The following is a 25,902-nucleotide window of genomic DNA, read 5'->3' as shown; positions in this document are numbered from 1 at the left end:
GGACAAGGGCTGAACATCAGCTGAAAACCTAGTATTCTGGGGGGATGGCTGCTTGGTGGACTGCCGGTAGCCCACTGGACCCCAGCCAGCACCACAGCAGATACAGATAGACTGAGCTAACCCTGTGCCTCAGCTGATAGACCACATTACAAGGCTTGGGCGTGAAAGCTGCACCATGCTCACACAACTCTGGCTCTGGTACTGGCTCAACTCTACCAGCTGGAGCATGGAAAGAGCATAGCCTCAGCTGCCTGTAAGCCACCAGCTAGGGACACTCTGAGATACCCCCACAATGCGAGGGCTCAGCTAGCCAGCAGCCATGTGGTGTGTCCATGGTGTCTCAGTAGGATCCTGCTATCTACGAAGGTGTTCCTGCGAAGGGTCCCCTCTGGCAGTGCAGCAGCATGAGGACCCTGCTGCACTGGATCCCATCCCACCTGAGGGGCAGGGGATCGCCCCCATCCATGTGCCCTCCACTGGGATGTTCAATTCCTGGTTCTCCACCATCTCTTTGCAGACCTTCCCTGAAAAGTGCAAGCAGACAAACTATTGCTTTTCTTTTCCTGTTACTTGCAGCTAATCTGGACTCTGTCTCTCAGGCAAACTTCCAGAGTTCAGACCCATTGGAGTTTCATTTGATTTTAAAGCCACTCTCAGTCTCTACACTATGCTTCCCTTCCATGCTGCCTTCCCTTTTCCCCTCCTGGACAGCTCACCCCTCAAAACTCGTACCTCATCCCTTGATAGCTATGGTGCATGTCAGACAGTACTTCCAAGTGTTTCATGCCCCTTCGCCATCCACAGTTCCTCCTGCCCATCCACAGAGTGTCTGGCCAGGCTATTTTCCCCTTTGATTGAAAGAACTCTGTCCCCTGGTGTGAGGGGACACAGCATTCTCCTTAGCCAGTAGACACTGGGTTGCTGCTGTCTCATGTACTAGATGAATGAAGGACAAAGAGTTTGGTGTGAAGATGCAGATGGGAAATTCAGGTGAGACATTATGAATTAGCCTCATTCTCTCCAGAGCCCACCTGCTTTTTAGAGCTGTAACCACATAAAAGCTCATAATAAGATGAGCAGAGAAGCACAGCTCTAGGTGACTGAAAGCTAATGCTTCTAGGATAACCACTAGTTGGACCTTTGGCAATGAAATTGCCATTCCTATCGCAAATGTTTAGGGCACTACTAAGCCTGGTTCTCCACATATTGACAAGTGGGAAGACCAAAGGTAAATAGAGAAATGAGCTAAGAGTCAAGTCTAGTAAAGGATAGTATCTTCTGGACAGGTATTCACCTTATCTCCTCTTAGCTCAAAGGCTTTCAGGCTACAAGGATTCACAAGGATAGCACTGAGGGGTCTTAGCTAAAATTTCTCTTAACAGTGAGTCTTACTGAGAGAAACGAATCAGCTTGCTTGAAGAAGTAAACTCCAAAATTAATGGTGAGATATTCCAGCCCAAAAGCAGAAGTGCTCTTTGGATGTGTTGATTTAACTGTACAAGCAAGCAAAAGCAGGAATTAGAGATTGCTAGCGGATCTTAGTCACCCTGTGTTAGCTTTAGAGACACAAATATCCAAGTCCAGACAGTTTTGGGTCCCAGGGATGAAGCCCCAGTTTTCTCTGGCTTTAGCTTACTTTCCCATAGTGCCTGCTGTGGGTAGGCAACAAACATGTTGACAATGCTGCCATGTGCACCACCTCCAGAAGGATAGAAATAGCAGAAGTACAGGTAGCATGTCATGCTGCTCTTCAAACCCTTGCACCCAGCTCACCCTCAACTTTAAAGCAATGTAAAAATGTAGAGTATATTACAGAAAATCAGGCCTTTAATTTGTTTTGCAAAGTCCACTGAAAATGCCAATGATTCTAATTTTTTTGTGCAGAAAGTGGATTTAAAAAAAATAAAATTACCTTTTCCTAAAGGAAATAGGGGATTTTATTAACTTTGAAAGTAAGAAAACTCTTTCCTTTTCTGCCTAAACATTTCCCAAATCTCAACATGTAAAAACATAGCATTTGCATTCTGTTTCACTTTTTTTTTTAACCCAGCTAGAGCTCTCCAACTGGTAGCCTGGGGGGAGAATTCTGTCTGGCCCCAGAAAGATATTCCACCATTATATGACCTTTTAAAATGTATCTGCTATGCAGATCCCAAGTAAATTGCCATAACAGAATCTAGCCCCAGGTTGTTGAGAAATTGTTCAAGAAGTCCTGCTTTAGACAAACTTCAAAAATTCTACAGAGAAAAATGTCACCGTGTTTTTTTCCACGGGAAGAGAAAGTATTTCATTTGCTAATCTTGTCTCACTGTTGAACTGCTGTAAGCAGCTGGTCCAAATGGAGTGAGTCAGTACAGCAGCATCTCAAAAAAGGACTTTGGTTTTGAATTCTCCCCTGCATTTCCAGCTCAGAATTACCTTCTTTGACCAGTACTGTCAGGATAGTGTAGGAGCAGCCACCAGAGTGTTAGGAAGAAAGTAAGATCTGCCACAAGTCTTTGTCCTGGTTTCTGAAGTCCATGCTCCGCAGAGAACAACTAGCACCTGTATGTGCTGAAGAAACCAGGCTGTGGTCATGAAGCCTTTGACTTTTCCAGTTCAGAGGCTGCTGCCTCCTGGTTGATAAGGAGCAGTGAGGAATGCAAGCTACAGCAAACACTAGTCTCGTGTATAAAATGTCAAAGTGCTCAAAAATATGTCTATTTTTTTCCACAGCAAGACAGCTTGCTGCAGTAAGACTGGCTGAGAAACAACACTGACTTCTCACAGAAAAAAGTCATTTAATTTGGGAGGCTTCTTTGCCTTCAACTTTTCTTCTGCTGCGCACATTCAGGCTAGACCTAAATCCTGAATTTTCTTTTACAATATTTAAACCTCTGGCTTTTATTTCCCTCCCTATCCTGACACAGCTGTAACACGGCCAAGTGCAGACCCCACTTCTTCCCACTCACCAGCACCTTGTCTATCTCCATGGCCTGTGCTTCCATCACACCAACCATCTCAGCATCTCCTTGCCTTTCTCTTCAGGCACTGCCTTGTCCACCCTCTCACATTCAGACTCAACAATTTCATCTTCACAGCTATTCACTGTTCTGCCTTTCTCTCTCCTTTCTCACAAGTCCTTTACTCAATGACCAGCTGATACCTGTAACTTCTATCCCAGCTGAAACCAGGGCAAGCCAGCATGTTTCTCCCACTGGAAGATGCTGTCCATTCCCAGTGAAATGGCAGGTCCACAGCAAGGAATCACTGTCTCACTCGGGTTAAAATTACACATAAACACTCCTTGAAGATAGTGACTCCCATTCTCACAGGAGGCTGGTTTAGGAAGTCTTACACACAGGCTTAGTGTGCCACAGCCTGAACACCAACTTCTGCAGGACCCTGGAGCTTGTCTCTGTGCAAGGCAGAGCCTGCACTGGGTCCCTCACTTTCCCACTGCATGTGTGTAAGTTCTTCTGTGTGTAGGTATGCTAAATATCAGAGGACGTGAAATATATGTATGTGCTGGTCTCAATAGTTCTGGTGATAATTCCCTTCCCAGCTACGCAAATAATTTAAACATGACCCATTTGTGTACAAGGCAAAAAAACCCAAACAAAAAAGAACACAAAATTCCAGTAAAATGACACTGTTAAGGCTGCTAAAGCAAGTAGTCAATGTGAAAGGAATGTTCTTCACGCTGCTCAACCATGGCTAACTTTACCTGTGTTAGGGTGATGCTACAATACAGTCCTAATTTCAGGAGCACTCCCTGTTATCACACAAGATACATTTTAAGAAGGCATTTGAAGACATTAAGCTATTGAAATACAGAGACAGATGTGTTCTAGGAAAACGTTTTAACAGAGAAGAGAAAGAAAAGCGTAGGTTTGGGCAATATTAATTAAGAAGACATGACAGAAATTAGAAAAATGAGGATGTGGATGGAGCAGCAGAGGCCAAATGGTTACCCCAAGGTGTCAAATAGGATGTAGATAAATTAAAGCTGGTGGAATTGCTTTACTGGTGCACTTGGAAATTCATTCCTCCAGTCACCCCTTTCTGAGAGCAGTGAGCACCTGGACCTGCTGGCTCCTTGCACACCATCGAGCAGCAGACACTGTCAGGACAGTTCTGCTCCATGCCCCTACTTTGTCCCCACATGTGTCTCCTTGGCGCATGCCTGTTCCTAATACCAATTGGTGTGGCAGCTTCAGCTTGTCCCCATGGGGAGGCTGTGAAGAACCTCTCTTATGCCCACAGAGACACTACTACAGAGCTGGTTTCCCTCTACTCAGCTCAACATGGCCTGACAGCCCAGGTGTGGGCAACCACAACTGCTGTATGTTCTCCTTTTCTATGAATTCCAGATGGACTTTCACACTGCAGAGGGATGACCACCTGTCGTGGTTTGAGCCCAGCCGGTAACTCAGAACCACACAGCCGCTCGCTCACTTCCCCCCTTCTTCCTCCTCCCACTCCCGGAGGGATGGGGAGGAGAATGGGAAGAATGTAACTCCCACGGGTTGAGATAAGAGCAGTCCCGCAACTAAGGTATAACACAGAACCACTACTGCTACTACCAATGATAATAACGATTAGTGAAATAACAAGGGGAGAGGATACAATTGCTCACCACCCGCCGACCGATACCCAGCCCGACCCGAGCAGTGATCTGGGCCTTCCGGGTAACTCCCCCCGGTTTATATACTGGGCATGACGTGCTGTGGTATGGAATACCCCTTTGGCTAGTTTGGGTCAGGTGTCCTGTCTCTGCTTCCTCCCGGCTTCCCCTCCTCCCTGGCAAAGCATGAGACTGAGAAAGTCCTTGGTTGGAATAAACATTACTTAGCAACAACTAAAAACATCGGTGTTATCAGCGTTGTTCCCAGGCTGAAAGTTAAAAAAACACAGCACTGCACCAGCTACTAAGCAGGAGAAAAATGACTGCTATAGCTGAACCCAGGACAGTATCCACCCCTTATTCCATACCATTCACGTCATGCTCAGATCCCACATCTCTCAGCACACCATCACCCCTGTCCCATATATACACATATATATACACCCACACCCACACACAGAGAAAGATATCGTTCCCTAGTCCATGGACCAATCCCTGTAAAATTGCTGAACTCATCCAGTCCATGATGTCAGGCTCCATCTCTTGTAATAGTCTTTCAGGGCAGGAGGGACGGTACATAGTGTTGGGTTGTTGCCTGCTGATGATACCGCCAAACTCATCTGGTCACTGCTGAGCTCGTCTGGTTTCCTCAAAATTCATTCTTTGTTGAGGTGATGATCGGAGGGAAGTCAGGGTCAATGGCTGGTGACCTGAAGATATCTAGCTGGTGGGCTATAAAAGTGTTATAGAGCAGGCAACAGCGTACAATTGAGTTCATTGGCTGTTTTCCCCCAAAATCAAATCCCCTTGAGGTACACATCGGACTTCCCCATCTTCCCGCATTACCCACCAAGTATATCCAGGTCCCTGAGCAAAAGCAACCCCACGAGTGGGTTTGCCTTTACCTGAAGCAGGAATAACCCAGACTGTCTTCCCCAACAAATTCTTTATGTGCACCACAGGAACTTTATCCCCCTCTACAGTACGTAAAAGTTCTGATTGGGCTGGGCCAGCCCTGTTGGCAGATCCCCTACTGTTGACCAATCAGGTGGCTTTTGGTAAATGTGTATCCCAGTGTTTGAAAGTCCCACCACCCATTGCTCTCAGCGTAGTTTTTAACAGCCCATTGTACCGTTCGATTTTCCCAGAGGCTGGTGCATGGTAGGGGATGTGGTATACCCACTCAATGCCATGCTCTTTGGCCCAAGTGTCTATGAGGTTGTTCCGGAAATGAGTCCCATTGTCTGACTCAATTCTCTCTGGGGTGCCGTGTCGCCACAAGACTTGTTTCTCAAGGCCCAGGATAGTGTTCCGGGCAGTGGCATGGGACACAGCGTATGTTTCCAGCCAGCCGGTGGTTGCTTCCACCATGGTAAGCACATAGCACTTGCCCTGGCGGGTTGGTGGGAGTGTGATATAGTCAATCTGCCAGGCCTCCCCATACTTGTACTTCAGCCATCGTCCTCCATACCAGAGAGGCTTTAACCGCTTGGCTTGCTTAATTGCAGCACATGTTTCACATTCGTGAATAACCTGGGCAATAGTGTCCATCGTTAAGTCCACCCCTCGATCACGAGCCCATCTATATGTTGCATCTCTGCCTTGATGGCCTGAGGTGTCATGGGCCCACCGGGCTAAAAATAATTCACCCTTATGTTGCCAATCCAAGTCCATCTGAGCCACTTTAATCTTAGCAGCTTTATCCACTTGCTGGTTGTTCTGGTGTTCCTCAGTGGCCCGACTCTTGGGTACATGAGCATCTACGTGGCGTACCTTCACCACCAGGTTCTGCACCCGAGCAGCGATATCTTGCCACAATGCAGCAGCCCAGATGGGTTTACTTCTGCGTTGCCAGTTGCTCTGCTTCCATTGCTGCAACCACCCCCACAGGGCATTTGCCACCATCCATGAGTCAGTATAGAGATAAAGTACTGGCCATTTTTCTCGTTCAGCAATGTCCAAGGCCAGCTGGATGGCTTTCACCTCTGCAAATTGACTCGATTCACCCTCTCCCTCAGCAGTTTCTGCAACTTGTTGCAGGGGACTCCACACAGCTGCCTTCCATCTCCGATGCTTTCCCACAATACGGCAGGACCCATCAGTAAACAAGGCATATTGCTTTTCACTCTCTGACAGTTCATTATATGGTGGGGCCTCTTCAGCACGCGTCACCTCCTCTTCTGGTGACATCCCAAAATCTTTGCCCTCTGGCCAGTCCATGATGACTTCTAGAATTCCTGGACGACTGGGATTTCCTATTCGAGCTCGTTGTGTAATTAGTGCGGCCCACTTACTCCATGTAGCATCAGTTGCATGATGTGTAGAGGAGACCCTGCCTTTGAACATCCAGCCCAGCACAGGCAACCGGGGTGCCAGGAGGAGCTGCGCTTCAGTTCCAATCACTTCTGAGGCAGCTCGAACCCCTTCATAGGCTGCCAGTATCTCTTTTTCAGTGGGAGTGTAGCTGGCCTCGGATCCTTTATATCCCCGACTCCAAAAGCCAAGGGGTCGACCTCGAGTCTCCCCTAGAGCTTTCTGCCAGAGGCTCCAGGTAGGACCATTCTCCCCAGCTGCGGTATAGAGCACATTTTTCACATCTGGCCCGGCCCGGACTGGTCCAAGGGCTACTGCATGAACTATTTCTCGTTTAATTTGTTCAAAGGCTTGTTGTTGCTCAGGGCCCCATTTGAAATCATTCTTCTTCCGGGTCACGTGGTAGAGAGGGCTTACAATCAGACTGTAATTTGGGATGTGCATTCTCCAGAACCCCACAACACCTAAGAAAGCTTGTGTTTCTTTCTTGTTAGTTGGTGGAGACATTGCTGTTATCTTGTTGATCACGTCTGTGGGGATCTGGCGGCGTCCATCTTGCCATTTTATTCCCAAAAATTGAATCTCCTGTGCAGGTCCCTTGACCTTATTCCGTTTTATGGCAAAACCGGCCTTCAGCAGGATTTGGATTATTTTCCTCCCTTTCTCAAAAACTTCTTCCGCTGTATCACCCCACACGATGATGTCATCAATGTATTGCAGGTGTTCTGGAGCTTGCCCCTGTTCCAGTGCAGTCTGGATCAATCCATGGCAGATGGTAGGGCTGTGTTTCCACCCCTGGGGCAGTCGGTTCCAAGTGTACTGGACGCCCCTCCAAGTGAAAGCAAACTGTGGCCTGCATTCTGCTGCCAAAGGGATTGAGAAAAATGCATTGGCAATGTCAATTGTGGCATACCACTTGGCTGCCTTTGACTCCAGTTCATACTGAAGTTCTAACATGTCCGGTACGGCAGCACTCAATGGTGATGTGACTTCGTTCAGGCCACGATAGTCTACTGTTAATCTCCACTCTCCATTAGACTTTTGCACTGGCCATATGGGGCTATTAAAGGGTGAGCGGGTCCTGCTGATCACTCCTTGGCTCTCCAGTCTGCGGATCAGCTTATGGATGGGAATCAAGGAGGCTCGGTTGGTGCGATATTGCCGCCGGTGCACTGTTGTGGTCGCAATTGGCACTTGTTGTTCTTCGACCTTCAGCAACCCCACAACCGAAGGATCCTCTGAGAGACCGGGTAAGGTGGACAGCTGCTTAATTTCCTCTGTCTCCAAGGCAGCGATACCAAAAGCCCATCTATACCCTTTTGGGTCTTTGAAATACCCTCTCCTGAGATAGTCTATGCCAAGGATGCATGGAGCCCCTGGACCAGTTACAATGGGGTGCTTTTGCCGCTTCCTCCCAGTCAGGCTGATTTCAGCTTCCAGCATAGTTAACGCTTGGGATCCTCCTGTCACTCCAGAAATAGAAATGGGTTTCACCCCTTGATACCTTGATGGCATCAGAGTACACTGTGCACCGGTATCTACTAGAGCCTTATACTTCTGTGGGACTGATGTGCCAGGCCATCTGATCCACACAGTCCAGTAAACCCGATTATCCCTCTCCTCCACCTGGCTGGAGGCAGGGCCCCTCTAATAGTGATCACAAAATTCTCCACTTCTGTCTTGTAGAAAGGGATTAGTATTCCTTATCACAGGAGCTGGAGTAAAATCAGCTCTTTCGCTCCATCTGGGAAACTGCTCGCCAGAGACTGGAGCAGCAGCTTTCCTGGGAGGATCATCCTTGACCATTGTTCTCCTCTTCAGTTCACGCACCCGTTGCTCCAGAGCTGAAGTAGGTTTTCCATCCCACTTTCTCATGTCTTCTCCATGATCCCGCAGGTAAAACCATAGGGTGGCCCGTGGCGTGTACCTCGTATATTTTCTTTCTCGAGCAGTAGGGTGCCTTCTGTTGATAGCTGAGACATGGGTTGGTACGCGTGGAGAGCTGGATAGATCGGATAAATCGTCTCTCAATTGTTTGAACTCCTGGGACAGTTTTTCCACAGCTGAAATGATGGAAGGGGTGAGATTGTCTTCGAACTCTCGGAGTTGACGAATCAGGAAATCCACTGTTGGTGATACTCCGTCATTCCAGGTCATTGATGCCAATGTGTGGGCATATGATGATGGCGCACTCCGTGTAAGTTTCCGCCACATGGGTCGTGTACATTCGACTTCATCTGGGTCTACGGATGTGTTCCTGGAATCCGGCCTACGATAGATCATCTCTATAATGGCTGATTCCCTCAGGGACTGGATGCCTTTCTCTATCGTGGTCCAGTTGGCTGAGCGATTCGTAATATCGTCTTTGTAGGGAAACCTTTCCTTCACAGCTGCCAGGAGCCGCCTCCAAAGACTGAGGGCTCGCTTCTCTCTTGCAATCGCTTTGTCAATTCCTCCTTCCTTAGCAAGTGATCCCAGTTGGCTTCCCTACCTTCTAGTTCATGACCGTCGGCCCCATTGTCCCAGCTCAGGAGCAACCAGGTGACAATGTGCTCCCCTGGAAGACGGGTGAAATCTTTTCGCATATTCCGTAGTTCAGTTGAGGTCCGGGGTCGAGAAGTGACCTCTTCTTCTTCTTCCTCTTCCTCTGACCCACGTAGTAGTAACTCTTGTTCAGGTGCTGTTGCATATAGTAATGGCACTGGGTCTTCATCTTTCTTCGCTTCGCGGGTTGCTCTTTGTGCCTTTCGTTTGCTTTTGCTTACAGGGGCAACAGACATTGTCACAAACTGGCCATTTGGTTTAGCTGCAGTGTTTGTCACTGTGGTTGGAGTGGCTGCAGTGTCTGCCACTAGGATTGGAGTGGTTGCAATGTCTATTGCTGGGGTTGGTGCAGCTGTTGTGCTTGGGAGTTGAGTAACAACAACAGCTGCATTATCTGTTGCTGTCGGGGTTTGAGTAGCTACTGTGCTTGTCACTGGGGTTGGTGTAGCTGCAGTGCTTGGAGTAGCCATATTGTCTGTTGCTGTCGGGGTTTGAATAGCTACTGTGCATGTCACTGGGGTTGGTGTGGCTGCGGTGCTTGGAGTAGCCACATTGTCTGTTGCTGTCGGGGTTTGAGTAGCTGTTGTGCTTGTCACTGGGGTTGGTGTAACTGCTGTATTTGAAGTTGGAGTAGTTGCGTTGTCTGTTGTGGTCAGGGTTTGAGTAGCTGTTGTGCTTGTCACTGGGGTTGATGTAGCTGCTGTACTTGGAGTAGCTGTGTTGACTGTTGTGGTCAGGGTCTGAGTAGCTGCTGTGCTTGTAGTTGGCATAGCTGCGTTGTCTGTTGCTTTGCCATCAGATCCAGAGACATTTTTTTCCCTTTGAAGGTGCTGGATAGTGTTGAGCAGGGCTCTGTAGGCATAGGCCAAGCCCCAGCACGTTGCCAAAATTTGTCCCTCTCTGGTATAACCAGGACGACAGCACACCTCGTTTAAGTATTTTACTAGTTTTTCCGGATGTTGCACTTGTTCAGTGGTGAAGTTCCAAAGCACTGGAGGGGCCCACTGGCCTAGGTACTTGCCCATACTATCCCACACACCCTGCCACTCATAACTGTCCAGCCTCAGGGAAAATCTCCTGGTGGTCCTCCTATATCGTCGTCTAACCCTAGACCAGATTCGAACCTGATACTGCTGAATTTTTGACATTAAACGAAATAGGATGTTCCTACGACGGGATGGCCGTGGGTAAAACACACTCCGTATGTTTGCCAACATGCTGATCCCCAGCACAATCAGCAGGCAGGTTTCAAGGGTACTCAAAGGCCATCTAAAACCTTCAGAACTCTCAATTGCTGTTGCAAATAGGCTGGTGGGGGAACGGGGGGTGAAAGAGAATGCTTCCTTCGTAAGTTTACCCCCCGAGGAGAAAAAAAAAGATATGCAATTGCTAAAATATTTCATTATATACCTCCCAATGTATAGTGGTGATGGCCACGCTGGAAGCACAAACCAGACCAGTTTCATGATCAATGAGTCTATTGTATTACAAGTCATTACCATGAAGTACAGTGAAACAAGAACCTTAGCCCAGGCCCCCCAGCCGATAAACGCTAAAACAGCAAATAGTGGCTGTAAGTAAGGTACAACATGCTGAAACTCTGAGATCAAGCGCAACACGTCTGAGAGCCAAATAATCACCATTGTGACGAGTAGTAACAATGAATGCTTATCACAAATATGATTAAACACACTCTGGTCAGATCTGTCGTTATCTCAACCTTTCGAGCCCCACGTTGGGCGCCAAAAAGAACTGTCGTGGTTTGAGCCCAGCCGGTAACTCAGAACCACACAGCCGCTCGCTCACTTCCCCCCTCCCCTTCTTCCTCCCCCCGCTCCCGGAGGGATGGGGAGGAGAATGGGAAGAATGTAACTCCCACGGGTTGAGATAAGAGCAGTCCCGCAACTAAGGTATAACACAGAACCACTACTGCTACTACCAATGATAATAACGATTAGTGAAATAACAAGGGGAGAGGATACAATTGCTCACCACCCGCCGACCGATACCCAGCCCGACCCGAGCAGTGATCTGGGCCTTCCGGGTAACTCCCCCCGGTTTATATACTGGGCATGACGTGCTGTGGTATGGAATACCTCTTTGGCTACTTTGGGTCAGGTGTCCTGTCTCTGCTTCCTCCCGGCTTCCCCTCCTCCCTGGCAAAGCATGAGACTGAGAAAGTCCTTGGTTGGAATAAACATTACTTAGCAACAACTAAAAACATCGGTGTTATCAGCGTTGTTCCCAGGCTGAAAGTTAAAAAAACACAGCACTGCACCAGCTACTAAGCAGGAGAAAAATGACTGCTATAGCTGAACCCAGGACACCACCCCTTTTTGAAATGTCCCACATTAAAAGTAGCACAGAGTATTCTAGCTTTGACTACAAACTGTGAGGGTTTCTTAAGACAATATATTTATATGGCCTAAAGGAAATATATTGTTTGGCTTTTGGTCCAACATGGACATTGAGTTTCATTCCAGATGCCTGTATGGAGTCCACTTGAAAGTTACTGGTGGGACACCCAATTTGGAAAAACATCCAGTTTTCACTGAAGATGCCAAAAGAGAGAAAATAACAACAATTGATGAGAGTCATAGTAATTAATTACTTTAACATAGTAGTTAATTAACATTAGTTGTTAAATATTTCTATTCCCCACCAAAATTCTTCTGGCTCCTAGCTTATGAAAAGAAACAGGAGAGCCCAAGGAGAGAGATTAAAGGTGAGAAATGCAGTGAGGAATGAGGACTGGACACAGGAGGACGTGAAGCTCAGGAGAATGGCTGAGGCATGGGTAGAGCTTGTATCATGTTAAAAACATACTGACAGTTCAAGACTGCAGTGTGGTGCCTGCAAGGTGGAGTGGGAGATGCAAGGCAGCAGGCAGGTCATGATGAACTACAGAGTTTCAGCCTGGAAGCTGAAACAGAAAGAAGAAAGAAACGTCAAGGGACTAGGACACCGGCAAAGCTAGGAAGGATGTGGGAACAGGGGCATTGCAGATGAGGTCTAAAGTGCATTGGCAGCACTCCATAAAACACAGGAGTGGAACAACAGACCCTGAGGTACATCAGAAAAATATTGTTCAGCACCTGCTCACAATGTGCCTCCAACATGCCCTGCCAAAGCTCGCAGTTTCTCATTTAATAATAAAACCACAAACTCTCCTTTAGTTCATCCAGGGAAATGAGCAGGTCCAGGACTGAGGTGGTAAAAGGGTAAGAAACACCAGCCTCATGTGAGTGATCATGGATCAGCCTAGCTGTTGGGTTCCCCTTCTTGTAGGAGGATGCTGACTCCATTGAACAGGGCTTTAGGATCCATGGATAAGGAGAGTTATTTATCAGCTCAAAGGTTTTGTGGGTGTCTTTTCTGATTCTTCTTTTGTGAAACAGGAAGATTGACACCAGATAGAGGAATTATAAGAAAGCACTTGCGAGAGAGTTGGATGGTGGCTGTTACCAGTACTATGATTAAATTGGATTTTTTTCTTCTTCTTCCTCTCAACCTGATTTCAGATTTCCTAAGAAAAGTCGCTACCTAGGCATTTCTCCCTGTAGCCCATCGAATTAGTCTATATTTTTTACTTTGCTTGATCTGGTGGCAATGCATTTTGTTCCAGGTGCCTGAACAATGTCAGATTGTCATCCCCTTATAGCTACAGGCTATGGACCTAAACTCAGGATGTAATGGAAGAAGCCACTAATTTGAGTGTCTGAGATGAGACAACATGGGAACAGTTTTCCAGGCGCATTAAGCATGCCTGCCCCCCTGGTATGTTTCAGTTCAGATCAGCACCAGTTTGTTGTGGTCCTCTCTGCTCAGAAGGACCTGACATAGACAGACAGCCAAGGCGAGATTAATGAGGTGTCCAGTTTAGCTGCAAAGTAAGGCAAGGGAAAAAGGACACCATTAGAGGGGTGCTTAATGCTCCCATAGGAAAGGGAAAGGAGGCACAATAGTTTATTATTTGCTAGCTACCCTCTGCCACACTCCAAAGCAGCCAGACTCTGAGACTTCAGCTCTGCAGAGTAAGGATAGGACTCCTTTCCAGCTGATAAGGAAAGAGTTGTGTGAGAAAGGAGAAGGAGTTGTTCATCAAACTCACTGCACAGCACAGCCAGCCACTGCAGTTGGTTGGGGGAGGCTTTAGAGGAAGGAGCAGGAGAGGGAGAAGTATTAGGACTGTGAGCCACTATTCATTTACAAACTATAATTAATTTGATGTTTAGATTAATTTCTGATGCACTCTCAAAGGTGCACTGAAAGCATTTTTCCTTTATTATAATGTTGACTGCTTATTGAGGAGATAAATCTGTCAGTTATGCACTGACTTACCAAAACTTTCAGACCAAGCAAGCATGTATGCATAAGGAACAGCTGTTTGCAGCTCTCCCATTAAAGGGACAGCTCTGTCTTTTCCCAATAGCTCGCAGTAAAGAAAATCTATACATTGTACACAGGGACTTCTGCTTTCTTTTGTAGCTTAACAATTTATTAGACAAGAATATGTTATCAGAATCTGTCTTCTATTTATCTGTCTGCCCACGTGTCTATCATGGTTCTATCCATCTCTCCACACAAGTGATAGACGGAGTCCATCCAGAATATTTTCAGGTCATGGGTATATTTGTACATACCTACTCACGTGCATGCTCATGCAATCATTTTAAATGTTTTTACTTATGGGGTAATTAGATAGAGAAACTCATTACTGTGGGGTCTTTGTGGCCACTCATTTAAGAACCTTCAAAAGAGGAATGGCCATTTATGTAACTAATAGAAATGACTGATGTTCAGAGTTAATGCCAGAAGAAAGAGAGGGGGGAAAAATAAAATAAAATTAAAAGACTTTTTAAGGAGATTAAAAGCTTCATGGTCTGGGCTTCAAATCAGTCCATTAGCACTGGGACCTGGGAAAAGAACTTGACTGGTCCCTCGTGTGTCTGCACAGTGTGCTATCTGCTGCTATCCGCTAAAAACCGTTTGACATTAGGTAGAGTAGATGAACCCGAGTCATATACAGCTGGTCCTATATGTGTTCCAAGGCTATGATTGTTTCAAACGCAAAAACATAGGTGTGTAAAAGTGACAGAGGAGGGTCTCTAGTGCTACTTTCATTCAGGCCAGAAGTTTCTGTTCAGAAGTCAGAAATCATGTCCCCTCCAATGGGCAGGCCCATTTCTGAACTCAAAGTGATTGAGCTGCAGAGAGCAGACTCACCACATCCTGTCCTTGTAAGACTGCAGACGCACTACAGCGTTTTAGTTACCCATTACCTCTGGTATTATTTTCTTCCCCCCAAGATCTCTCTGAAGAAAGGTGAATTCAAGTTGTAGAATGGATGAGCCTCTATCAGTCCATCCAACCATCCCTCTCTCCTCCCATATATCCATCTTCAATTTCTTTATATCTATCTATCTATCTATCTATCTATCTATCTATCTATCCTGTCTCATTCACTGCACAGGACTGCTCTTCAGCATTTTGAAGTCTGTCAGCTAACTAGTAACTGAGAAGCTGTTCAATAGATCCTCACAGCTCTGTGCTTGGCCTCAGGCCCTCCTTCCTGCACAATATTCAAACCCTACTATGAATACAAATTTATTATTATTCCCTTATCTGTTTTCCTAACGTCCTTCCCAGCAGAGCATTTGAGAGGTTCACAGAGTTAAGTAACAGCATTTTCACAGTGGTCATGGTGTCTTCATTTCACCAAGGGGGTGATGAGGCATAGAAAGATATTCAGAACTATTTAGTAATCTTGAATGACTAATCTGAGATGCCATGAGCCTGATCAGTCTGTTTGCTTGTTTTCTCAAAGTATTCAGCACAACACAGGGCATGCAATGTTTATGTTTGCTCCAGATGCAGGTTCAGGCAGCAACTTTTCTCCCAGTGAAATCTGAGGTCATGCTCTGAGCACCAAGAAAAAAGGAACACACAGTAAAGCTTCATCTTCTCTGGCAAACTAAAGAGGCCTTACACATCTGCTCACACACTGTGCCATAACTACCCATATCTTCTTAGCATTTGTGTGCCATTGGCTCTATTTGGGTCATGGCAATTAACTCAGGGGTGGACATTTCTTGGGCATGGCTCAGCAGTGGCAAGAGCCAGGGACTGTCCTTAGACAGCAGTATAGATAAGGTCTCTTTTGAGGGATAAGAGGGTTTAGTCATGTAGATTCAATCCATGACGTACAGTTTGCACTCAGAGCCTGCACTATTTTATTTAGTAGTACAAAAGAAGCCTAGAAGATCTTATTAAAGGAATTTTGTGATATATGATATACCCAGCAAAACTGTGATTGTCATGGTAGAAATAGGGATCAATTTCAGTTCTCCAAGGCAGCATTTGGTTGTACAACTACAAACCATCCTTTCCTTGTCTTATTTACTGTCTACATTCCAACACATGGAATAATGAGTCTGATACATTGCTATTTTCCTCACCCTGTTATGTTATTCATTCTCTACAGTAATTAAAACAAGGATGCCATGAAGAAGAAAAATACAGAAATGTGTAGTTAGAAGCAGTGCCTTAATGCATACACAAAACAATACAGAATTAAAATTTTATAGGTAGCATAATTTCTTGCATTTCTAACTCTAGTGCTTCAATTTGCAACCTTAGCATTGTTTTAATGTACTGGTGCATGTGATATCTTTCCTTTTCAAGTAAGCACACCAGCATAAAAAACAATCCCCAGATGAGATTAACATCTTCAGATAGAATATATTGGCATCTTCAAAGGTCGTAATCAGGATGGTAACTTGCAGATCCCCATAAAAATAGGTATACCTTGCTTAACCATATGTTTTCATCTATCTCAAATCCCCAACTAAATTCAGATCATCTTCACTCTCCTCAGTCTTGATCTGTAATATATCATATATGTATAGGTGTGTACATTATGCACGTACTATATATACTTCTGTAGTACAAATATGTCTGCAAGTTATTAAAAACAATGAAAGTGACTGAGCAAGTGGTTTGAATTTGGGCAACCTGCTTCAATGCTTGCTAGCCTTCAAGGTGGAAAAATTTTTCCTTATGTCCAGCCTGGACCTATCTTATTTCAATTTGTGAATCATAGAATATCTAGAGTTGGAATCATCAAGTCCAACTCCCTGCTCCTCACAGTACTACCTGAAATTAATCCATATGATGCTAATCCAGATGCTACTTGGACTCTAACAGGCTTGGTGCCATGACCATTTCCCTAGAGAGTTTGTTCCATGGACTGATCACCCTCTCAGTGAAGTGAAGAACCTTTTCCTAGTGTCCAACCCGAACTTCCCCTGATGTGAAGAGACTATCTCAGTCTCCTTGCTCCCACAGTGCTCCATACCTTGTCCATCCTGATGGCCCTGTGATGAACTCACTCCACTTTGCCACTGTGTTTCCTATACTGGGGAGAAAGGATATCCCAGACTAGATGTCCAGGTGTGATCTAATGAGTGCTGAGTAGAGAACAGTAGTCACTTCACTAATTGACTGGCTGTGCTCTTGTTGGTAGAGCTCAGGGTGCTGTCAGTCTTCCTTGCAGGCCAGAGTACATCTCTAATGATGTCTTCAGTGACGTAACCCATGGAAAACCTAGAGCTAGTGGGACTACGACCTTTTCACCAGCTGACCTCCAGTGCCCGAATATTTAGCCCAGCATGTTTATTGTTATAAAAAGCAGGAGGTGCATCTAACATACAAGAGTTGCTACTGTCTTTGGCTACTTCACAGGCAACAGGTTTCCTCCCTTTTTGGCAACATGACCTACAAATCTGATTGTGTTCTGACCATTTAAAGGTGAAATTATGTGATTCTTCTAAAGATATATCTCTAATGACCCTTTAAAATCCTTGTCTAGAAGGATTTCCAGAAATTCTAAAGTATTTACCTTGGTCATTGTGGATCTCCTGGCATGGCTGAACAGGCTCCAGGAGGATTATTATGTTATTGGGCTTTTAAAAATGCTTATAAGAAAAGAATTTTTGCTACTTGATTTTAAGAATCAGTGCAAGAGCCACATTTGGGGGGGCAAGTCATATTTTCACCCCATCCCTTTAAATTAAGAATCCTGTCCTTGCCTTTCTCAGGTCTTCAGTTTTTCTAATCAAAAGCATTTTCATAAATGTTTTTTCTGGCAATATTTCTACTCCTTTCTATTTCAGTAACTAAACCAGAAGTTAATCTTCCTACCTCGCACCCAAGGGTGGATCAAGAGTTCAGATGGGTCGTTGGGCAGGGGGTCCAGAAACCAGAAATTGATCAAGATTTAGTCAATCTGTGTTATGATTCAAGTCACATAAACTAAATGTGACTCTTCTGAGGGACTGCAGAAGTTCATGGAGATCTCCAGGATTCAAAATACTCTTCTGAAGGATTCAGGATATGCTTTTGACTGCTCCGTTGGCAGACCCACAGGAATTTATCAACACCCACACTGTAATATGAAGGTGTTTCATTCCCATTGATGTTGATAACAGAAGAAGTCAGCTACTCATTTCCCTGTCTATTGTGGGTAGTTGAAAACATTCGTGCGGAAAGGACCACAGATGTAACAGCTGGTTAGATCTGGAACAGTATGCTACCTTCCAGCTTAAAATGTATTTGTCTAACTCTTTCCTTTCTCCTTTTTGGTACCCAGCATAGTTCAGTGTCAGTTCACAACCTCCTGGAATAGATAGGAGATTTTCTCTTTCTTTTTCTTTCCCAATGACTCACCACGTATGAGAAGTTCTTTTCACATTTAGCTTTGTTAGCTGGTTTGCATACAGTGGCCTTTATAGAAAGTTAGGTATTGGTTTGAAAAACATGGCCAAAAACTATTCATCGCTATTTCTGGGTCCTCTGAACAGGAACTCCAGACTTTCCCACAGAAGAAGCTTCAAGTCTTTCAATACCTATTCGATTGCCCCAACCTACCCATAATGAGGTATCAGTTGTGCCACAACATAAAGGGGAGAAGTGGTTAGTCATCCATCTACGCAATGATCATCAGGAGCAAGGTGGGGAGATTCTGTACTTTGCCACACCAAGAGCAGATCTATTTCAGAGACTTTGCAAGAAATGAAAGAACTGACAAAAATAGTCACTAGTCACCAGTACAATCCAGAGTGCATCTTCATGATTAGTTCCCTTGGGGTGTTTTGTGGATTTTTTGTTTGTTTATTCCTTTGTTAGCCCAGGAAAGAATTTACTTCCCCCCCTATAAAGTATTATCAAAAAGAAGGTCATCTTTTATGATGGTTGTCTCTTATAGACCAAGAAGGACAACCAGCCATTTCTATAGCTGAAGTGTTCATACATGGCTTCTTTCAAGAAGCACAAATTGAATGTTATCCAAGAGGGAACCTGGTAGCAAAGATATTAAGATAAGAAATGGGTTGCGACATGGCTGGTGGGAACTTCAGTAGTTATTTTCACCTTATTTATATTACACAGCTCAACAAAAACAATGTATAAATTGTCTTTATCTTGATTTAGCAGCATTCTCAGTGCATCCTTAACAGAGCACTTACTTCAATCCCACTCCTAACTTGTGTAAAAAACACACTAAGCTCATTCTTTTCTTCTGGTTTAACACTGGCAAAGAGATGGACTTGTATCCCCAAAAGTTCATCTGCTTTTTCCAACCATGTACTTTCCCCGTAAACCTTATATTGACCCATGATGATATCAAATATTTACAAGGAAGGTTCAGAAAGCAAGTTAAGAAGGGTTCCCTTCATTTCTGAAAGCAGGTAGGAAATTGCGTCAGTTCTAATCATCATTCAAGGAAGACCAAATACCATTCATTTACCTATGAGTAATTCCTCACTGGCTAGTTTGTTCTTTGTAAGGAAGACCATCACCATCATCTATGTTGGAACATTATGCTTTCTTTAGAAGAACCACAATGCTTCTTGTCCACAGCACACATGTATGCATGTTGGTGAAATATTTGGTTCATGGAGTCTCCAAAGAATGGCTGAAGCCTGAGATCCTTCATTTATTAGATTTATTTATTGGATGACTTCAACTCTTATTTAGCAGAACAGGCAGAGCCATGGTCCACAGAATCAGACAAATAGTTGCTCATCCTTTAAACAAGCCCTGTTTAAAGGAAAAAGATGAGTTTTTAGTGTTAGGTCCATTCTTAGGATGAGAAATCTGTTGTGGTTTTCTATATCAGACTGTTAACTGGTTTTATATCTTTTGAGAAAAAGCTGTTATTGATCAGGTGCCCTGGTTCCAGATGTACATATGAATCAAAACCTTAAATCTGGCCTAACAGTAATTTAAACTGTCAAAATTCTAGTCTAATCTTTACTCTCAGTCTTGTACTTTCAATGTGAGTCATGACAGTAATTTCTGTATGAAAACAAACAAACAAGCAAACAAACAAACAAAAAAACCCACCAAAACCAAAACAAAAAAAAAATCTATAACCAAACAGATTGTTTGGTTGATTGATAACACTCATACGAAGAAAAGTCTTTCTTGGCTTGAATCACCATATTCAGGGTCAGCATCTAGAGCCTTTGACCTTCTTCAGAGAAGATACTGCTTCTTTGAGGCTCTACCTGGAAAACTTCCAACTGTCAGTACACAATAACAGGGACCACTTCTCTGCACACTCTAGCTCACCCTGCCTTAACCTATAGAAGTAGTTTGATGCATGGGAAGATGGGAAGGTGACATAAGGAAGATGCTTGTGTATATCAAGCTACCTTCTGCACTGGGTGTTCTGACCTTTAGAGAAAGTTAATCATGCCATCTACTTTCACTCTTCATTTAATCTCCCCTTCCCATCTGTTCAGTTTGTCTCAGCTGGAAGCAAGATGAAGAACGAGTAGCAGTCAGCTGTCTCAGTGGTCCGCAGCCCACACTTTGGGGCCATTTATTATAAGGCATTAACATCAATTGTCACTTCTATCATGACTGTTACTGGAGTCCATGCCAGATTAGTAGGCAAGAATTGATTTTCCGAATATCTGAAATGTGAAATGAACAATAGACAGACAGATTTGCAGGATCAGAAGGGACCGTTCTGATCCTTTGGACTGAACTCTAAAATAACATATGCCAGATAGCTCAGCTCATGTGACAGGTTCAAACCTTCTGCTTGAATCATAGCATCCCTTTTAGGAAATCTCTTAATCAAGATTTCACCTGATAGGTGCTCCACCCCTACTGCTAAACAAGATGTTCCAAAATAGTTAATTACCTTCACTATTTAAGAAATGCAGACTCAGTGTCTTATTTCCATTTTAAATTCATCAAACGTCTGCTTCCATATAGAAGAAATTATCAAGCCCTTTTCTTTTTCTATTTTAAAAAAAAAAGTAATATGTTCTATTAGAAATTATTTATAGTCTATGGACTATGGTCAGAAGATTGTTTAACCTTCTTGTCAATAAACTCGTTACTTTTTCAGATCTAGAATTATCCTTATAGCTCTGAATAATTCTTAAAACCACCAGAACTAAATGCAGAATTCCACTAAGGATTTTTCCTCAGCCATACTCAGAGGTAACATCACCTTCCTACTTACAGAGAATATTCCCCACAGACTGCCTTCATCCCAAGGCTGTGCTATTTTGACATAATCCTGAGAGCTCATATTTGGCTGTTATTATGACACCCATGTTCTTCTTAGAAGCACTGTTTTCTAGCAAAGATTTCCCCTTCTTACAAGTGACCCACTTCATTTCTTCTGTGCATAATTTGTTTTGCATTTGGTGGAATTAAAATGAACACTGAGTCCACCCTCCACAGTGACCAGCGTCTACATGACTCATTACTGTCATAATTTACTTCTTCATCATTTTTCTATGATTGGCAATTTTTACCTATAATTACTTTTGATGTATTCTGAGTAATATTAGAGGAACTGAATAGCACAGAGCTTTCAGCATGCTCCTGGAGGAGCACACTAGAAATTCCTCAAAATTGTTAGTCACAGTTTTCAAATTTTTTGTGATCTGTTATCCAATTTTTAAGAAGTTTGATGTGGGCTGCTTTCATTTTCTATAAAGAATGGTTCAAATACTCCAGAAAATTTTAAGTATACTCTAAGAAAACCTACTTTATCAACCAAACTTGCAATTTCATGCTATCAGTTTCATTTTATAGATGTTATTTTCCATGAAACCACAGTGATTGGATTAATTGTACACCTTTTAATTCTTTGCCATATCATCTCATATCAAAATTTTCATAGTTTTATTTAGGCTTGTGAAAGATTAAAGCAGTTTACCAGGTCATCTAGTTTACATCCTTAAAAATTAATAATAGATTTTTTTTTTTCTGGAACACTTCGAAGGTTTTCTAATATTCCATAAATTTCTAAAATGAACATTAATGGTTCAGCAAATTTTTAAGCCATTTCTTTGAATAGTCTAAGGTTCTAATTATCTCATCCCACAGATGTAAAATATTTAATAATAGTTGTTTAGCATAGTTACCAGTTACTGACTGTTCATACATTAAAAAAAATGGATGGATGGAGGGATGGATGGGTATATAGATGGATGGATTGTTGGATGGACAGACGGATAGATGGGTAGATGGATGAATGGATGGATAACTGTATAGATGGATCTTGCCTGGACATGATTAAACATCGGTGGGAAGTTAAATAGTCCAAAAAGTCATACAACACTATTAGACACTGGAAAACAGCTGAACTGCTATGCCCTAGATCTGCAGATACACTACTTTATTGAGTATTCCAGTACTCATAAATCACCTTACAATGCAATACCTTCCAATGCACGCATACATTATAGAGCTACTTACATACAGATTGTATCCTGAAATTCTTTACAGCACTAAAAAATTGCAAGACAGCAGCTAGTACATCATGTAAAGAACACAGCAAGGTAAAGACCTTGCAATGCAATTAAAGGAAAACTTCCATTCTTTGATAAGGCTACAAAACACCCAAACCATGGAGTAAATGGAGTCTTAGGAATGAAATGGTCTGAAGTAGCAGGGCAGTGCTGAGGAGTAGGTGGCCAGGTCCCGATGGGGGGATGAGGGTGGGAGCAAAGAAGACTCATGTGATTTGAACACCTTATCATTGTCCTCTCAGCGGAAAATATACCTCCCTTATGTTCCTAGATCTCACCCTTCACTAGTTAGCAACAAAAGCAAGGAAACCATGCACTAAGGGGACAGTCATATTAGTAACTAATTATATTAATAACAAATTCCTCAAATAAAACTCAAATATTTTGGGGAAGGAAAGGAGCAGGGCCTCTGGTATAACCAATTTCCAGTGCTTTCTGCAGCTTTCTCCATCTTAGTACTCTGGCCAAGGTCCCCTCTTATGTCCTGGGTAGCAGCATTTCAAATGCAAGGGAAGCAAGAGGCATGAAATTCTCCTGTGCTAGTACCCAGCCCCTGTGCCTGACATTTGTTCTCTTTCACCACATGGGAATTTGCCTTCCACAGGCTGACAGGAAGATCCTTGCTTTTCTGTTATTCTCATTTCCCTCTAGTGAAATGAACATGGGTTGAGTGACAAGAGGGAAAAATTCAGAAGAATGAGACCTTCTCCTTAGCTAGTGACTTTGATAACTGGAGGAACAAGAAGTGCCAAGAAAGATCCCTCATGGCAGTCAGGCAAATACATTGACAGAATGAGAAAAATATATCTCTGGCCTAAAAAAAGCTAGTAGGCACTGATGTCTATTTGTTTCTGTTGCAATCTCTTGCAAAGTGCTTCTCCAAGGTGGTAGTTTTATGCAGCAAGTATCTGGAACATGAATCAAGTAACTCTTCTTAGTTTTAAGACAAGTTAAATGTTTCTTTGAGGTTGCTCTTTTCTTTTCCATTGCATGAGTCCAGCCTAGCTACATGAGTGGACCTGCTGTAGGACCATCTGCTCCCTAGTTCAGGACTCCGGATCAAAAGCTTGCATCTGGACCTGTCATCCACTGTGGTCTTGACTTCTGATTTGGGGAATGCTCAATGTAGTTATCAAGCATTGGGCTTCATCCAGAGGAAAGCTTCTGCTGAAGAGAGACAACATGTTATTGCAACCTGGTAGCAGATCATCAAAAGGCTGTTTTGCACATTAACCACTAATTCTCCTTGATGCACACAAAGAGAAACAGCAAACTCAGAAAGACCAATTAGGGATCCATGGGATCTTAACGATGTGCTCATTCAGGACTGCACTTAGTGCACAAACTAATTCATGGTCACGCAGAGACACTACTTACTGTGAATGGAAAGTTTACAGTTGCAAAACAGTCTTCAGATTCACTCCAAGGTAGATTGCTAATTCCCTCCTTTATCATCTCAGCTGACTGAAAACAGAAAAACAGCCCTGGAGTAATATCAGTTACTTAGTTACAGTTTACTTTGATTATATAAAGCCATTGTTGATCATGCTGGTGTCATGAGAAGGGCCTGCAGCTCCCTCAGCATGCCCCGTGCCTAAGACATCCTGTGGAAGAAATGGGGAGAAAACACCCTCCAAGATGCTATCCCAGTTTCTGCTCACTAATCATTTACACAGTCATGTAGGAAAAGAACAGGCCAGGAAAAGTCATGGACTCCAACGTCAGTACCCTTCAGGAAGACGCTGTGCAGAATCAGGAAGATTAGATACCCAGAGCTGCAGTCCTAGCAGATTTCTTCATTCTTTGCTGCTCTGATAAATCATTTATTAGAACAGCCTTTTTACATAATCCCGGGGTGGAGAGAAAAAAAAACCCAACATCCCCCCCATAAAATAGATTTATCACAATATCCTGTCCTCCTACCAACCATCTTCAGACCAGAACATATATTTCTCTGATTATTAATTAACTGATGCACGAGAACAGCTTCAAGCTTTTTAACCTCTCCCTTTCTCTTTTGTCCTTCAAGACGTAGATGACAATGCAGGGGCAGTGTTCAAAACACAACTTCTTGAGTAACTGTAGTAGTATCAACATGCTTTGAGCCCTATCCTCATGGACTCAAACATTAAAGCCATTCAGAAAGCAAGTATTTAAGCTATTTTCCCACTACATACATTCTGTTCCTTGCCATGCATGTTTAAACCGGCATAGCACCATTAACAGGGCTGACTTTGACATGGAGAAAGATGGTTAACTGCCAATAATGTATATCATGACAACAAAGACATGTAATATACCAGTAGGTATTTGACCTGAAAAGAGAAAGGAATATGAAATTGTCAGCACAGCTTGTATGTCTGTCCATCTGCCTATCCCTTATCACTGTGACATCCCAACTCTCAGAACAAGGAATAGCTTTTCTTCTTCTTGGAGTCCATCCAAATACCTATAACAATATGAAATACAGCTCCACATAAATGGCAGGAAGGTGGAGAGCCAAATGCACCAACAACATCTGAGCATGTCAAGCTCCCTGAAACTTAAATGGTAAAATGAAGCTACAGGAATTAGCTGCTCTGTCCCTAGGATGTGCTCACAAGAAAGATGCACAATTACTGACATTAGCCCTCGCACTCCAGCCCCCCAAACTTCAGCATCTAGCCAGTGGAGATTTTTATAGTATAGCAGTGGATATCAGGACAACTAAGGAGAAAAAAAATTAAACAATCAAAATCTGGTCCTAATCCATAGGTACTAATACCAATAGCATCAGAGTACAACTCCCAGCTTCGTTGTCTGGTCCAAATGAAATATAGCAAGCAAATGCACTTCTGATCTCTCTTATTAGTCCCATTTGTTAAAATGCTGTATTATTTACAGCTTTGCACAGTGTGAGGAAATGGCCTTGGAATTCCATCTCGAAAGCAAAGTGATGATAAAAACGAGTTTAGCTTTGTGAGCTTATATAAAGGCAAGGTTCTTGCAAAGGTACAATTGTAGCAGCATCCCAGCACTAGGGCTCATCACCCGACTAAATGTCCAGTCTTGGCAAAAGTGGATTTCCATCATACTTGGCAGCATTTCTGGTAAGGTTTTCATTAGGAGTTTTATTCAGCAATTAACATAATTTTGAGGAGTGACTTATCTAGGCATTAGTCAGTTAACAACATATTACTGCCTTGAGACATCAGTCCCAACTACGGAACCAACTAAATCCCACAATAGATTTAAGCTAGGTGCCAGCCTCCGTTGCAGTCAGCACTGGTCCTTGCTACACAGCCAATGGAACTTAATTCATTTAGGCACATCTAGGAGTGTTCTGAAAAAAAGAAAGAAATCATAGAACCATAGAATCAAGTAGGTTGGAAAAGACCTTTAAGATCATCTCATCCAACCATTACCCCAGCACTGCCACTGACTTCTTCCTTGTACATGTCCAAAAGGTGAGCTGGTATGAAAAGTCTGGATTCACTTTGTCTTTTAAAATGTGTATACAACATTTATTAGAATATTTCACAGAGGGCATGGCATGAAACCTCGAGCAGCTGCTCAGCTACTTCGTATTCCATACTCCGCTGACTGTATTGGCTAGACCTA

The 25,902-nt window shown here is 43.6% G+C and overlaps 1 protein-coding gene across 21 annotated transcripts in view; it reads left to right on the top strand.

Annotated features, from left to right (window-relative positions):
* CELF4 (CUGBP Elav-like family member 4) overlaps positions 1-25,902 on the top strand; it is a 711,301-nt gene that overhangs the window by 657,817 nt on the left and 27,582 nt on the right. The window lies entirely within an intron of this gene.

This window comes from Strigops habroptila, chromosome Z (genome assembly GCF_004027225.2).
Source record: "Strigops habroptila isolate Jane chromosome Z, bStrHab1.2.pri, whole genome shotgun sequence".
NCBI lineage: Eukaryota > Metazoa > Chordata > Aves > Psittaciformes > Psittacidae > Strigops > Strigops habroptila.
Note: the sequence above shows the minus strand (reverse complement) of the source record. Positions and strands in the feature narration are given on the sequence as shown.